We start from the raw sequence: 16,821 nt of genomic DNA, 5'->3' as shown, positions 1-16,821 counted from the left end.
ACTTACAGCCATCAAGGCTGTCCCAGCTATGCAGTAGAAATGATAGTATAAGGAGAGCTTGAAGTTTGTCATCGAAATTTATTTTCATAGATTGAAGTTGACTTATGTTGGTGTTAAAGTCATTTAGGTGTTCTACAACTGAACCATTCTCTGCCATCTTTAGATTGAACACACACTTCATGAGAAATACCGTATTGGATGCCGATGGTTTCTCGTAGAGGCCGTCAAGTGACTTCATCAAGTCCTCCGTGGTCTTCATCTCCGAAACATTGAAGGCCAACATTGATACCAAGCTTAACCGGATTGTTCCCAGTGCCTCTTGGTCAAGGACAATCCATGCTTCATATAACATTGTTGCAGGCTTATCTTTTCTTGAAAGTGAAGGTATGATGGGTTCATGAATTGACCATCAACACTTTAATAAGTGAGAGTAATCATGAGTTGGGTCTTACCCCAAACTGTACTCATATAGACACTCTTAGTGCTATAAATGAAATAGGAAATCCATTGAAGGTGGAATCATATTTACCACTAGGTCTTTTCCAAGCCTAAAAAATCAATAATCGTGGAATTTGGTGAACAATCGCACTGTTTGAAATGATGGTTGCATCTATACACCTTGGTAGAGATAAGCCTTTTGAGTTTAAGACATTCAAAGACTTCACTTGATCTTCACACTTAAAGTGTGTAGTGCTAAAATAATGCCCAAAAAATCGCTAATGACAAGACTCTTGCTTGTCCATTATAATCGATGGGTACTCGACTGAATAGAATTGTTTGATCTTGAAAGTAATCACTGATGGATTACAAACAGATGGCTCATAGCCATTCCAAAAATAGGTAAAAAAGAGATGGCTCTTATCCCTTTCTGTTATCGTATTGACATAGAAAGATTTCCATAAAATCATGCCTAGTTTCACCTTTCCCGCATAGAAGTTGGAAAAAGAGAGAGAGAGAGAGAGAGAGAGAGAGAGAGAGAGAGAGAGAGAGAAAGAATGTTGGGCTAGAAAAACCCCTTACTCTAATGTGTTGTATGCCCTTTGTAAATGCTTCAGTGCAGACCATGTATGTATCATAGCTTATCGTATAAGCGTACAGAAGTGTGCGTGTGCAACGCTCTTGTAGAGAGAGGTACCATAATTCACATCTGGACCCACCTAGCGTATATGTGGCATGATTGTACCAAGGTGACTTAGGTATGGCCCTTTGCCTGTGAATATAAAAATGTTTTAAGATATCAATAATAGATTTTGTCCTTGAGAGAGTAGCTAGTGTGATAGTGGAAGCATAAATAGTAATGAGATGGAATTACGTCAATCTCATTGGCATGACATGCATGCAGAGCTGTTAACCCTCACGCACGTTCCTATCACCTACGACGGACATTGTATTATTTATTTGGTAGAGTCAGGTACCGGCCTTGTCGGTCCAATAGGAAAAGGGTACGAGTAATCGCCCATGAGAGGCGCACTCTAACTGGAACATTCAAGGGATTAGTTGGCTAAGCATGGGGACCCAAGTGTGAATGGAGCGAGCTCATATAAAAGTCAACTAAGCCTAAAATTCAGTCATTCTCTCATTGGTGCAATTGAAGAGTGCTCTCGCTCCATCTCCATCTTCTTCTTCTTCATCTCCTTGTGTGTGTGTGTGTGTGTGTGTGTGTGTGTATGCGTGAGAGAGAAAGAGCGAGGGAGAAATGTGTGCGATCGAGCATTGCGGCGGCACGACGGGGGCACATCAGTTGAGCGCGGCGTAGCGGCGTCTCCCTCTTCTTCGCGGCGAGGAATCCTCCACGACAGGAAGCGTAGAGCGGTGAGTGACACATCAACGCCATCTTTGAGCTTACTAGTTTAGGCTTGTTGTGTGCTTGGAGCCATTTGTGGCTCGCACACGGTGTATCGGCAAGTTCCTTGCATTGACACATGCAAAATACGCGCACATTTTTGGCATCGTTGTCGGGGAATGCCATACACTAAGCTTGAATGGCACTTTGTGCTTCTTTTGTGGTGCAATTTCAATTGTAGGAAAGGTAAGGAAGGAGGGTGTGTGTGTTGAGAAGAAGGATTTTGTGTTATACTGTGCTTTTTTTTTTTAATGGAGTTTTCAAAGGTGCTGTGTTTTTTCTCTGTGTATTCTCTCTGTAAGGTGTTAGTATTAAGGTGGTTAGTTATGTGTAATGTAATGTACAGTAAGTAGGAAGTAGATCTGTGAGAGCTAATAGAGTGTGTTAGTGTGTAACATTAGGTGTACTAGTTAGAAGTGGGTAGGTAGAGTGTGTGTGTGCTCTCGCGCAGGCCGTGGCGAGCTTATCCTTTTTAAAAGAAAATAAAAAATAAAAAAATTTGAAAGGTAGGACCGGGATCGGGAATATCTCCCAAACCCAAGCCCAAGCTCACGCTCAGGCTTAGACATCTATCGCCCTTTAAAATTACGAATTTTAGCTTCACACGTAGCTAAAAATCAACTTTTTTGAGGACCAACGGAGCTTCAGGTGACCGAACGTTGTGTTGTAAAGCACACCGCGACCCTCTGAGTGATACGCTCGTTTTGAGCTATCACACACACTTTTTTTTTTAAAAAAAACAAACATTAAAAAACATTAAAAACGTAAAAAACACAAGTGAAAACGGACGCTTAAAAAAGGAAGCGATTAACCTTCGAGGTTATTTGCCGACGCTTGTAGGGTGTCAAAGGCACATGCATCTGCGCTCTGGTCGTGTGCTAGACACGGAGCAACTAGAGAGAATTTCAACTTACGCGAGTTCTCAATATCCACCTACTTTAGGTTTCGGGCCCTCGACGGGGACCCAAGGTAGTACAAACCAAGACCCAAACATAGCAGCTTGTGACTCTTCCTCTGACTACGACGTCATGAAGGGTTTCCCAATGCCTAATCCCAATAGCTGAAGCCAAAACATGCATGCCATGGGCCCGCGGTCCGAGCCGAGCGTGCTTAGCCGCCTGAAGGAAACCTTTAGTAGAGCCACTCGCTCCGAACATGGAGCTAATGATGTAAATGAGGGGGGTGGGGAAGTAAATTCTCCATTCATGACCAACGTAGACCCTATTCCCTTAGAGAATGTGAACGTGAATACTTCATTTACTGCACCTCCTGACTCTTCATAGTTATTTCCCTCCGAGGTCATATTACCCGATGGTAGAAGCCTTGCCGAAGTGCAAGAGGTTGAGCGGTATATCCTTGCAGCGAGGGAAAAGGAAGTCGAGAGCTTACGCAAGGTGGAGCAACAAAGAGAGTTAAAAGCAAAAGCTCCTATGTCAATATGCTTGCTAAGAGAGCAATCGAGTGCTCCTGACTTAGCAACCGCTAAGGGCCAACCCCTAGAAAGCAACATTGCATCTAGCTCAAAGGACACCCCTAACACCTCAATCCTAGATGGAGTGTTCCTAAATGAGAACTGGGAGTACAAAATACAAACAGAAACTCTAACCGACCTATACACAGGTCACACCTATCATGTGGGGTTCGTTAGATGTCCTACAATCCACAATGGGTGCTACTAGTGTGGAGGATCAACAACAAAGAGTTTGTGAGGTCATCCATAGGGTCATTGAGTTAGAGAGACAGAACAAGGGGATCAACATGCATTCAACGGGTCTCATGAGATTCTTAGATACAAATAAGGGTAAACAACCGACCTTATCGCAAATGGAGACTCCCTCCATAAGTCTGATGGATCCCCCGTATGTTGTTTTTCCAGGGGTCTCGGTTCAATCTGATCCCACAAGTGATAGCTTTACCTTTCCAGTCTAGCTCATATTTCCCTTGATGACACCACGGCTACCATGCCTACCCTAATGATGGGCATGCCGAGAAACACGCCATGGACCTCATTTATTAGTAAAGAACCGCTACATGGTAGCTCAATGCCTACAATAGTACCTACAAGTGTGTACCAATCGTATGCACCTATGGGTCATCGCACTCATGTAGTCCCTACCCCTCCCATTGTTTCAACTACCTATGCTCCCCAACCACAACACCCAAGTTCTTATTTCCATGGGACTATACCGGCTAGCATTAGCATGTCACATCCGACGTCTACTATGCCTAGGGCCACCCATATGAACTATCGACCACCACATGGCACAACATCGTACCCAACATGGAACCCAAGGGCTTCCTATGCGCCAAGCCCCATGCCAATACCTACTCCACATGTAGTCTCTGGAGCACCTCCACCCACGGTACCTGCTCACTTAGGTGACTTGGCAACATTTGCTCAAGCTATAGGTCGATCTATTGCTGAGAATATGCGTAACACGCCTGATAGAGAGCCTAGAAGTAAGGCAGTACAAATAGCCAACCTCACATAAAAATTTAGTGGAGATCGAGATGTGAGAAAGCATATCGAAGTGTTTAAACAAATATGCGATTCTCTGGGAGAACACAATGACCTGCATAAGAGTAATGCTTTAAACCTAACCTTAAGTGGGAAGGCAGGGGATTGGTATAGAACCCTAAGCGTGGAAGAAAAAACGATTTACCCTACTCTTAGGACACTGTTCTTGAAACAATACATACGAGAGGGAGTACTTTGCGGTGTAGCCTCTCAGCTCCAGAAAGCCCGACGAGAGGAAGGAGAGTCGGTGAGAGACTTTATAAGTCCCTTGAAGCATTGGAATTCTTGTTGTAATCCAAATGACCGCTTCAATAATAACCAATTTCTTGATAGATTCATTAGGGGATTACTACATGAGGATATCTACAATGGCTTAGTCATTACAGGTATCACCACTTGGGAAGCAGTTACCATCAATGCGATCCAATTGGAGGATAATTTAATGATTCAAGGAGAAAGACTGTTTGTTGAGCCTAAATCTATTAGCTCGCAAGCATCAAGGCATCAGTCAATGACCCTAAAGCCTATTGCTAAGGAGCCAAAGATATCTGAGATGACTTTAGCAGATCTTACCAAGGCTATTCAAGAGAGTCATAGAGATAATCGTGCTCCGCAAAACAATCATATGTATCCAAGAAGGGATCAACAATGGTGCTTAGTATGCTATGGACCGCATAGTATCAGTGAATGTCCTACTTTTAGAGTAAAATTCAATGGGAACTGCAATGCATGTGGGAGGTATGGTCATCAAGCTAAGGATTGCATAGTATTTAAGTGCGCGATGGCCAATAGACCAACCTTAGCATGGACAGACACACCTCGAGTGCCTGCATTGATGTCGGCCCCACCTCTTGAACAAACATCACAACACATGGTCCCTAGGGCCCAAAATGTTGTTCAAACAACACCTTTATCACCTCCAGTGCTAGGACCGCAACCACCACATCCGAGAATCACTTCTATGAATCAAGTGGGTTGTGAGTCATCTATTGCTTGTTTGGAAGGCTGTGAGGAAGATATAGACCCTAATATTGCCTATGGGGTGGATGTGCTTGAAGAAAGTCCACAATACTACATGGAGGACTATTGGGGACAAAGTCAAACCTGTATATCAAGTAGCTGCTCTTGCGGCAAGAGGCCAAAATATCAATTACACTGCTAAGAGACCACCTCTTCAATGCTATGAGTGTGGAGGTCCACATCGTGTAGCCGAGTGTCCTATTAGGCTACAAAATAATGCCACACTAATGCAAACCAATCAAGCGAGCACGTCTACAATGCCAATACTCATGTGTAATCGATGTGACATAGATCATTTGATTGCCCAATGTCCAAATAATCCAAATGCATCGTAGATCACGCCATTAAACTTGATTGAAGTTACCGAGGAGCCATCACAAAGTGCACCTGTGGTACCAGTAAACGTACTCACACAATCGATGCTCCAAAAACAAAATTATATTCTTGAGGAAAGAGACACGGCATCAATTGCCCAATCTCAAAAAAAGAAGAAAACACGAAGGAAGAGATCGCAAGAAGCAGCGAAGTCAGACCCCAGTTCAAAGACCAACATAAGGACTGGTGACGACCCCGTATATACAACAACGCTGAAGAAGATTCTGATTCAGGAGAAACCATGGAGACCAAAACGACCACGAATATAGAAACCAACAAGGAAGATCTTTATGAGCCACAATGGCCAGGATCCAAGAAGAAGATAGGAACTTACCCAAACCCTACAGAGGAGATTGAGCGAGTCAAGCAATTAAGGAGTTTGGTAGAAGATACCCAAAGGGATCTAGAACCAGCACCTAGGCAGATCCAGATTACAGACACCATGTTCCCTACGCAACAACAACCTCACCAAGTCCTTAGCCATACCTAGTGTCATCCAAGAAGAAAGTGACTTAAAGTCATGGGAAAGTGGGTGTACTCACTTCTTGATGGAAAGAATGTTTACAGAGGGACTACCCGATCCTATTGAAGAAATGGAGATCCCATCTTCCCCACGTCAAGGGACTGAAGTCCAAAAAGGTGTTGTTAAACATTGCCAAATTGATGGATTTCATGTCTTCAGAAGTTAGAACCACCATCATGTCCAAACTATATAAAGACACTGAGCTAGTCTCGGGTCTTGGAGCCTTCCTCAATGGAGAACTAAAGTTTGGGCTACCACAATTTGCACAGATGGATGGAGCTGGGGAGATGCCAATAGAGGAGGAACACTTAGATCTACAATGCAACCTAGATGAGAACCTTGTTATAGAAATACCTGTTAAGGAGTTGGGACAATACTTTGAGGGTGATGAATCCAATGCGACCATACCAATCACTACTAAGGGATTAACTGTGAAGGAAATCCTTGATGGTGGCGCTGGGGTTAGCATTGTGACTAAAAATTGCTGGGAAACTATGGGAAGACCTCACCTTGCGACCACAACTATAGTAGTGAAGATGGCTAATGGGGCTATTGTTAAACCTATTGGGATGCTACAAGATCTCAAGATCAAGGTCTTTGGACATAAAATAAGGATTACCTTTATTGTTATGGATTTCTCCAAACACACTATGGCATCAGAGATGATCTTAGGACGTCCTTTCATGAGGGAAGCAAAAATGGTACATGACTGGTCTAAAAACCATGTCTACTTGCAGTTCCAAGATTTTGTCATTCAAGTGGATCTTGTAGCAGGTCGATCACATCCTCTACGAAACAGGTTTATAATTGATCATAGATCTGACACCACAGTTCATGCGGCCCCATTGCAGTATTGTTATACGTGTAAAGCGGACACTGATATTGGGGAAGATTCTCCTTATATGGATGTACTACCTAGGATGATTGAGTCGGACAATGTGGATTGGGTCCACCTAGCAGCAACCATAGACACTTGGGGAAATAGGGGGACGACCTGGGTAACACCTGAGGGGGATGATATACCACCACTTGTACCCTTAAATATGCTAGAAGCAATGCATATAGCTTCTGATGATCTACAAGATGAAAGTTTGACTGGCATTGGAACCAGTAGCACCTCACAAGACTATAGCCCACACGATTTGGGGTCAGAATCATCAGTTGAAATTGACTGTGAGGACAAAGAATCTGAGTTAAATCTTAGTGCAAAATGTGGGGACAAACCATTCAGGGCCCTGTGGTAACCTAGATGACAATCTATCCAAGGGAGCAGAAGACACAAGTAGTGATTCATCTAGTGACTCTTCACTAGAGATCGTCCGTAATCGAGAATTAAACAAGAAGAGTAAGAGATATAAGAGGCGACGATATCGAGCAAACATGCGTGCTAGAATAAATGAAAAGAAATCTATCGCAGAATGGCTTAATTATCTAGGGGCATGTGATGATCATCGAAAGTTGGTAGATAACTGGGGTGAATACCTTCAAAGCGTTATGTGGTGTAGTCCACAACCCATTGACATCGCACAACTAGAGGCTACAGAGAAGCCAAAGTTGAGTCGTACTGTAAGGAGACGACAAAATCGAGAGTTAGCTCAACAACAAAAGGAATCGGAAGTGAAATCACAGTCCACAGAACAACAGGACTCCACAGACTTACACCCTGCACCTGAACATTTCAAATCCTATACCATAGAGGAACGTAAGGTTGTGTATACAAAGGCTCAAAGAAAACCTATCGATGGGAGCAATGGAGTCTATGACGGTCCAGTGATAGTCAAGGAAATAGAGTTAGCAGACCCAGAAGAAGAGTCTAAACCTGTCTTCATTGCCCAAGATCTGACCGAGACTGAGTGTGTACTTAAAGAACTTCTCAAGGAATTCAGGATACATTTGCCTAGACATATCATGATATGAAAGGTGTTCCACCTTCCGTGGTGCAACACACAATCCCCATTAATAGCATGGCTAAACCAGCTCAACAACGACCCTACCCAATAAATCCTAAATATGCAAAAATCGTTCAAGAAGAGATTGAAAAGCTTGTGGAATACGGATTCATATACCCTATTGAGCACTCAGAATGGGTGTCTCCAATAGTGATTGTGCCAAAAAAGAATGAGAAACTCAGAGTGTGCATGGATCTCATGAAGGTCAATGCTGCCACTAGGAGGGACCATTACCCCTTGCCATATTCAGAGCATGTGCTTGAAAGAGTTGTAGGGAAGGAAGCTTATAGCTTTTTAGATGGGTACTCTGGCTACAATCAAATCACAATTGCGTTGGAGGACCAATCTAAAATAGCAATTTGGAGTGTTCGCATTTCGTGTTATGGCTTTTGGTTTAACCAATGCCCCGGCTACCTTCTAAAGATTAATAAACACTGCTTTTAGAGAATATTTGAGGGAGTTTTGTGAAGCTTTGACCTTTGTATTTATTCCTCTTGGAAAGAACATCTATCTTGCTTACGAAAAGTGTTTGAGAAGTGTAGATTGTATCGCATCTCCTTAAACCCTTTCAAATGCCAATTTTGGTTTAAACATGGAGTCATTTTAGGGCTTATAGTGTCCAAAAATGGGATTTCCACAAATGAGAGAAAAATTAAAGCTATTGCTGAATTGCCACCACCTACAAACTATAAAGGAGTTCAAAGGTTCTTGGGCCATGTTGGTTATTACCGCCGACTGTTTATTTTAAACTTTGCCGAGATAGCTCGTCCTTTGTACAAGCTTCTTATTGAGTTCCAATGGACTGCGGAGTGTGACCATGCTTATGAGTCATTGAAAAAGACCTTGACTAGCACTCCTATTCTACGAGTGCCCGATTGGAATGTAATTTTCCATGTGCGTATTGATGCATCAAACTTTGCTATTGGGTGTGTTCTAGCTCAACAAGGAGAACATAAACTGGACTACCCAATTAGCTTTGCAAGTCGTCAATCGAATGATGCCGAGAGAAACTACACCACTACAGAGCGAGAAGGTTTAGGTATGATTTATGCAGTGAAGAAATTTCGCTACTACCTTCTGGCCAACAAGTTTGTGTTCTATGTTGATCATCAAGCCTTGTTGTATCTAGTAAATAAACCTTGTTCCACGAGAACAATTACACGATGGTTGTTAATTCTCCTTGAGTTTGATTTTACTGTTGTGGTGAGACCTGGTAAAAGACATGTCATGGCGGATCATTTGTCTCGCATACCCAATGGTAAAGCCCCTACTAGATTCGATGATGAGTTGCTCGATACTTCTCTATTCTTAGTCGAAACCATACTTGAATGGAGTGAGAAGATTGTGAACTTTCTAGTTAATGGTTTTCCCCCCAAAGAGCTTCGTAAAGACATAGCTCGAAAACTGTTAAAAGAATGTGAACCTTACTCTCTCATTGTAGGAACTCTCTACAGGCTAGGGAAGGATGATATTCTTAGACGTTGTGCCCGTGAGGATGAGTATTTATACATACTGCAAGAAGCCGACATGGGTATAGCCGGCGGACATTTCTCAGGGGAACTAACAACTAGAAAGGTGTTGCAATCAGGCTATTGGTGGCCTACCTTATTCAAGGATGCATCACTTTTTGCAAAAGGATGTGATGAATGCCAACGTTACAAGATCACACAACAAAAGGATAGGATGCCCTTACATCCTGTTAAAGTGACTCAACCATTTGAAAAATGGGGTTTGGACTTTATAGGCCCAATTAGTCCGGCAGCTCGTAGCACTCGATCTCAATATATTATCGTTGCCACTGACTATGTGACAAAGTGGGCGGAAGCCAAAGCGACATGTAAGGCCGATGCGAAATCAACTGCCAAGTTTCTCTTTGAGAACATTATTACAAGATTTGGTTGTCCCTTTGAGATTGTGAGTGACAATGGTACTCATTTTATAAATGGAGTAATAAAAGAACTCACTACCAACTTTATGATAGCTCACCATAATTCCACACCTTATTATCCACAAGCAAATGGCCAAGCTGAGAGCACCAATAAGACCTTAATCTCTATCTTAACCAAAATGGTGGGAGCTCATCGCACAGATTTGGATTTAAAGCTTACATCAGCTCTATGGGCTTATCGTACTGCTTACAAAGTTGCCATTAATTGCACACCATTCAAGATGGTGTATGGCCAAGAAGCGGTTATGCCATGGGAGTTTCTCGTTCCTAGTCTTTGAGTAGATTCTCAAGAAGGTTGGGATGGTAACCCCTTAGTTGAGTGATTATATATCCTTGAAAGGCTAGATGAAGAGAGACAATTAGCTATGCAAAATGCACTTGTGGAGCAAGATAGGAGGAAGAAATGATTTGATCGTCATCTAAAGAACAAGGATATCAATGTTGGTGATAAAGTCCTTATGTTGGAGTGCGTAATTACGAAAAGAAAAAGTTGAAATATGCGGGAAAAGGACCATATAGAGTATGTGAGAAATTCTGTTACCAATCAAATTGTCTGCCTACAACTGTATATGCTTATGAGATTACTCTGCCAATGTTGTTTGATTTTGCAGTGACTGAAGAAGGCTAAGGACATTCATCTCAAATGCTCTTCCACCTCGACGAACGAGCTTCAACTCAATAGCTTCCGAGGACGGAATCTACATCAGGAAGGGGGGCATGTTAACCCTCACGCACATTCCTATCACCTACAATGGACATTGTATTATTTATTTGGTAGAGTCAGGTATCGGGCTTGTCAGTCCAATAGGAAAAGGGTAAGAGTGATCGCCGATGAGAGGCGCACTCTAACTGGAACATTCAAGGGATTAGTTGGCTAAGCGTGGGCGCCCAAGTGTGAATGGAGTGAGCTCATATAAAAGTCAACTAAATCTAAAATTCACTCATTCTCTCATTTGTGCAATTGAAGAGTGCTCTTGCTCCATCTCCATCTTCTTCTTCTTCATCTCCTTGTATGTGTGTGTGTATATGCGTGAGAGAGAGAGAGAGAGGGAGAGAGTGTGTGTGATCGAGCATTGCGGCGGCACGACGGCGGCGGCGAGGCGGTTGAGCACGGCGTAGCGGCGTCTCCTTCTTCTTCGCAGCGAGGAATCCTCCACGACAGGAAGAGTAGAGCGGTGAGTGACACACCAACACCATCTTTGAGCTTACTAGTTTAGGCTTGTTGTGTGCTTGGAGCCATTTGTGGCTCGCACCCGGTGTATCGTCAAGTTCCTTGCATTACACGTGCGACATACACGCATAAGAGATTTATGCCCTTGGCATGACATTGACGGCCTCTACCAATTGAGATGATACCTAAAGTGCCTTGCACTATCGAACATGGATACATTACAATTTATTGAAGTCATCGGCATGATCATGGCACGAGTTAGAAGCCTTGCGTCTCATAAATGGTGTCAAAGCACTTTGATTTGTACAATAGGAAATGGTTGCCAACTTAAAAGAAAACTTAAAACTGTTATCTTGGTTGCCCGGATGTGGTAAGTTGTCTTGAGTTTGGAAAAATAAAACTGCTTGAATGTGGCTCATGGCCATATCTGCTAGGAAGAGAATGTCGTTGCACGCGCCATATACAGTCTCTTGTGACGTAAAAACCTGCTACTAGCATATTTCAAACCTTTGGAAACCATTATGCCAAATGTCACAAGGGAAGTCGTTCTTCATGTAAGTACTCATGGAGTGCTGGTGCTCATAGCTAATAGATGCTCCCATTGACACACATGTGTCCAAGTAGAGAAGAATTGACCTTGTCGAAATTTCATAAAGAAGAAAGTATCACTGTAACATGTATGATATCTTGACTGAAATGCTATAATGAGCAAGCTATTGTATCTTATAAAAAGAACTAAAAGGGTTATCTAAAAGGGTAGATAACCACCAGAGATCATGCAAAAATACTTGATTCACTACTTAGTATCAGAATCCATAAAAGGCCCTATGAATCCAGTATCTGGGAACAATGCTTCAGTTGATGCTGTCCCATACAATTGAAACATAATTTTTGCAATTTGGCTTTCTTAAACTCTACTATTGAAAGTCTCCTCTTTGCCACATTTGTTGAGACTGGTTCAACGACTGCCGTAGGTGTGGATATTGTAGCCTGTGGGATGCAAGAGATGATCAACTCCATGAAGTGATCCACCTTTGTAGCAAGCAATTGGACGCAAACTGCCAATTTTTGAAACCGTTCTTCAAACTTTTGAAAGTCACGTCTTATGACGTATTCTTTGTCGTCGATTAAATTACTAGTATCCTCCAAAATTTCAAGCACACTCTGAGGAGGAGGAGTAGATTCTCATGAAGGCAGTTCAAAGTCAAAAAAATGATTCTCGGGTAGTTCCTCATGTAGAGAATCGAACGTGGAGTCCATGATGGTGTTGTGTGGTGCTAGCAAATAAAGGGAAGAATACCTGGATATTAAAAAACTAGTAGCCGTACGATGTATCGTTGACTCCAATAATTAGCCGTGTTAATTAGGTCCGTAACCTTAATTCAAGGACACAATAGTGTCCACAAAATCAAATCATGTTGGTGTTGTGGAATCTTGCTAATCTCCCACTCTCCTCGCTTATGGCGACAAGTACAGGTTATGATTATGGCCTCGCTTATGATCCCTTATGTTGTCCAGTAGCCGCTTTCTACAATCTTAGAAAATACTAAAGTTTTTACTACAGAAGGTTTCTTCGTCTTCCTTGGGGCCGCAACAACACCACTAAGAATTTGTAGCAAAGGGGTATGTGTGGAGGGGAAAAGTTTGTGGGTACCTTCCCTAGCCGTTAAAAGGCCCTAAGGCCAAAGGCCTTGGGCACCTGTCATATGATAGAAGAGGACGATGGAAAATTCCTGTAGGGTAGTGCCGCGAGGGAGAAGGGGAGATGAAGACACCGCGGGTGTTGCTCCCCGAGCCACGAGCGTGTGACGAAAAACCGTCAGCGATCCTCTGCGACCTCAAAAAGCCCGACCTCACAGCGTTTCGCCATGGTCGATTGCGCCTTTCTTCCCCCTCCTAGGGTGCTTGCCCACGACCGCAACCCTTAACTTCAACCTCGACCTCGTCCTCTGCTAAGTGGCCATGTCCGCCTCCAATCTCTTTGGCCCCCTTGTTGCATGAGCATGCAAGAAGAAAAGTGGGTGGCTCCATGCCCTATGCCCAAAATAGAAGCTCTGATACTAGTGTGAATCCCTTGGTTGGATTGCCTTGGAATGGTCCTCCCAATTGTCCTTTATATAGCCCCATGGGCCTCATTCCCTATCCACACTAGCAGTTGGTCCCTTGGTCCTGGTCCTTGACCATTGAGTTTTATGTCCTTGGCATGGCATCCTAGCCCTAGCCCTAATTCGGATCCCAAGTCCACACTGGTCCAGTCCGAGCCCCTGGCTCAAGTCCCTGACCCCCTAGGTCGAGGCTTCCTCCTTAGGATCCTTCTCCTGACATTACTCCCCCCTTGGAGAAGTGTTTTCTTCCTCAAAAACAAGAGTGATGATACACTAATGTTTTCCACAGTGGCATCCTTCATGGATCCAGCTGTTTGTTTGATCGAAACACAGTTCAATAGGAGGTTCAATGGAACCAAGAGTAATATCTTGATTTTCCACATTGTTGTCCATTTGCAATCGTCATGTGTTACCGACTCCTATCCAACATAGTGTGTTACCGACTCCTATCCAACATAGTGTGTAAACTCCATTTGCAATCGTCATGTGTTACCGACTCTTATCCAACATAGTGTGTAAACTCCATTTAGAACGCATAAGAGCATGCTAAACAAGTTATCACAACAAAGATGTTCCCAAAAGAGTACCTTTTTTCACTTTCTATGAAAGTAACTGGTTCACATAACTTATCAGCAAAATATATTCCTCGACTTGTTCTCAATTGTCATCAGTAAACAACCCCACCATAACTAGTGTTCAAGGTTGAGAACCTGACTTAACATGAAGGGACTAAACAGAGTCACAAATATGCTTTATCTTATTGTAAGAAAACTCTAACTAGAGCAATAAATGCTTACTAATTGGATTGCTTGGTGCTAACGTACGCACTTCGCATATCCTTTAGCACATGATTACACTTTGTAATCTTTCTATCCCCTTGGATACTCACAGTACTAAGGTTTTGTAATATGTCTATCCCCTTGGACACTGACAGCAGTGAGGTGTGTGTGATTCCCCACGGTTTACAGACAGTCTTCCCAAATGACTAGTAAACAGGGATCACAATGTCGTACAATATTACTAAGGAATGAACAATGTCCTGAATAACCATCTTGGTTAACGTAAAGATTCACAAGCACCCAAACCAAGCCATGACCTCTATTGGTGAATGGTAGATCCAAAGTTAATCTCATAGAGATACTACACATACAGTGCAAAATGCACTAATGTGATGAATATGCATGCCGCTCCAAATCAGCCTTTGCTAAACACTAGGGCCCATAACACCTAGTGTGCATGCATTTAGCAAAAAACAAATCCGAACCTGTATATCCGTGATCATCCTTGCCAATACTTATGGAGAATGTGATGCTCCTAGCACACATTATAGAGGAGTGTAAATAATTCTGAAAAGAAACTAAATACTTTCTACTGCAATCTTTTGCAAGCCTTGTTGAAACGTTTGAATCATAATAGAAGGTGAAACATAAATCACCTCTAGGTACAAATGAAACCTTTTCAACAACTCATAGCCTTGCTATATGCATAAACAACCATCCGTTAAGGTTGTTTAGCGACACTTGTACGTGAACAAGTCATTCTGAATATCCAACAATTTTTTGGCCACAGAAATTGTTCCTGATATGCCATGCTGAAAGCAGTCTATAAAACGGATTCTAGGGACTTTGTTGTGACACAAAATTAAAATAGTGGGCGCCAGTGTCAGTCCCAAAGACTCATATTCTCCACATGTGGAATATGTCTCATGTAAGGATGTCTAAAAAAAGAAGAACATTCTTCAAGTACGAGATGTACAAGTGTGTGGAGGTAACTGCAAACACGGTGCGATGCGCGTAAGAGGGATCCTCAAGAATCTTGCTCGACACTAGCTAATTCGAACTCCTTGAGTTCCTAAACCATGTTGTATCCCATGTGACAACATGTGCCAAATCAAACCCTACAAGTGGGTGAATACCTACGTAATGCAAAAACTTATTTTGGACACTGCAGTCCAAATTTCTTGGGTCTTACATGACCTTGTCATCTTGCTGAAGAGCAAGAATGGATGAAAACATAAAAGTTTATACATCCTACTTGGAAAAGGAAACAAAAACATAGAAACAAAACCAAATCAGATGCGTACCTGGAGGTTGAACACAGTGTTCACTTATTCGTAGTGAAAGGCACCTGCCCAAATTTCCCGCCTGCAAAGGCCTGGGAACACTTGTCGTGGGCTAAGACTCTTAATTGGGGGGTGCCCAAATTAGGGTGCCCGTTTTGCTCAAAAAATAAACAAACAATAATAAAACAAAAACCTCTACAGCAATGGGGACAGCCCTACACAGACTTTTCTCGTCCACGGCGCTCTATAGAGAGTTCAGCAGCCGACGGTGCAGAAACAAGCCAGGCTTCTATGCTCCACGCACTCCTAACAAGCTCCTCCTTGCCTGATTCCATGCCGAGCTCGTCTCCTCCTTGTGCATGCAAGGGGAGGCTCCCACGGTCCTTGTTGGCTGATTTCGCACTGTTGTGTAACCAAGGGACCATGCCCACAGCTCCTCTGCTTTCATGTCGACCTCGACCTCCTTTTGCAATTGAGCATGCATGGCATGCAAGCACGCTCTTCCTCCTCCTTCCAGGCGTGAGAGAGAGAGAGAGAGAGAGATAGAGAGAGAAAGATACCTTTCTTCCATGCCCTCCACACCCTTTCTCCTTTCTCTTCCCTGAGTTCTGATACGAGTATAAGACCTAGGAGACTAAGATGCCGGATCCACCGCCCTACCACCCTATATATAGGCCGGCTCCTAGCCCTAGCCCTAATTCGAATCCCCATTCCACACTGGTCCAATCCGAGCCCCTGGCTCAGGTCCCTAACCCCCTAGGTCGAGCCTTGCTCCTTAGGATCCTTGTCCTCACACCAATTCATAGTGTTGGAAAAGGATTTTATGTGGTAGGCTATGCCACCGAGCAAACTTCTTAGAAGCTAGTAATGAGAGGAGGCATTTGGGGAGCTTCTCATTTTGCCTACGCTATACCTTAGATGTCCGAGTTCAGTCTAGACGATGAGTTTATGGACTTTTGCCTAGTGTGGGTTTCATTGAAATCCCTATCTGGCTTCATGATTATGTTGACTCCATCGCTGCTATGTTGGGCCGAGTGCTTTTCAAACCGAAACTGTAGCGGGTCAAAGCGAGCTTGGACATAAAGGTGTGCATTTTGTGGAATATGAATAAGCCAATTCCCAAGTATTTGGATTTGAGTATGGGAAGCTATGGAGATTTTTGGCAAGAATTAGCATTCTCCTCTTTTTCGAATGTTTGCTACAAATGCCACAGAATTGGGCACTATGCTAGGGACAGTCCTGAGGGAGAAGTTGCCCGTAATCTATTGATCAGAACAACTTGGAGACACGTTACCAGGGTGGCCACG

Source organism: Adiantum capillus-veneris, chromosome 7, assembly GCF_014529385.1.
Source record: "Adiantum capillus-veneris isolate H3 chromosome 7, ASM1452938v2, whole genome shotgun sequence".
Classification (NCBI taxonomy): domain Eukaryota; kingdom Viridiplantae; phylum Streptophyta; class Polypodiopsida; order Polypodiales; family Pteridaceae; genus Adiantum; species Adiantum capillus-veneris.
Note: the sequence above shows the minus strand (reverse complement) of the source record.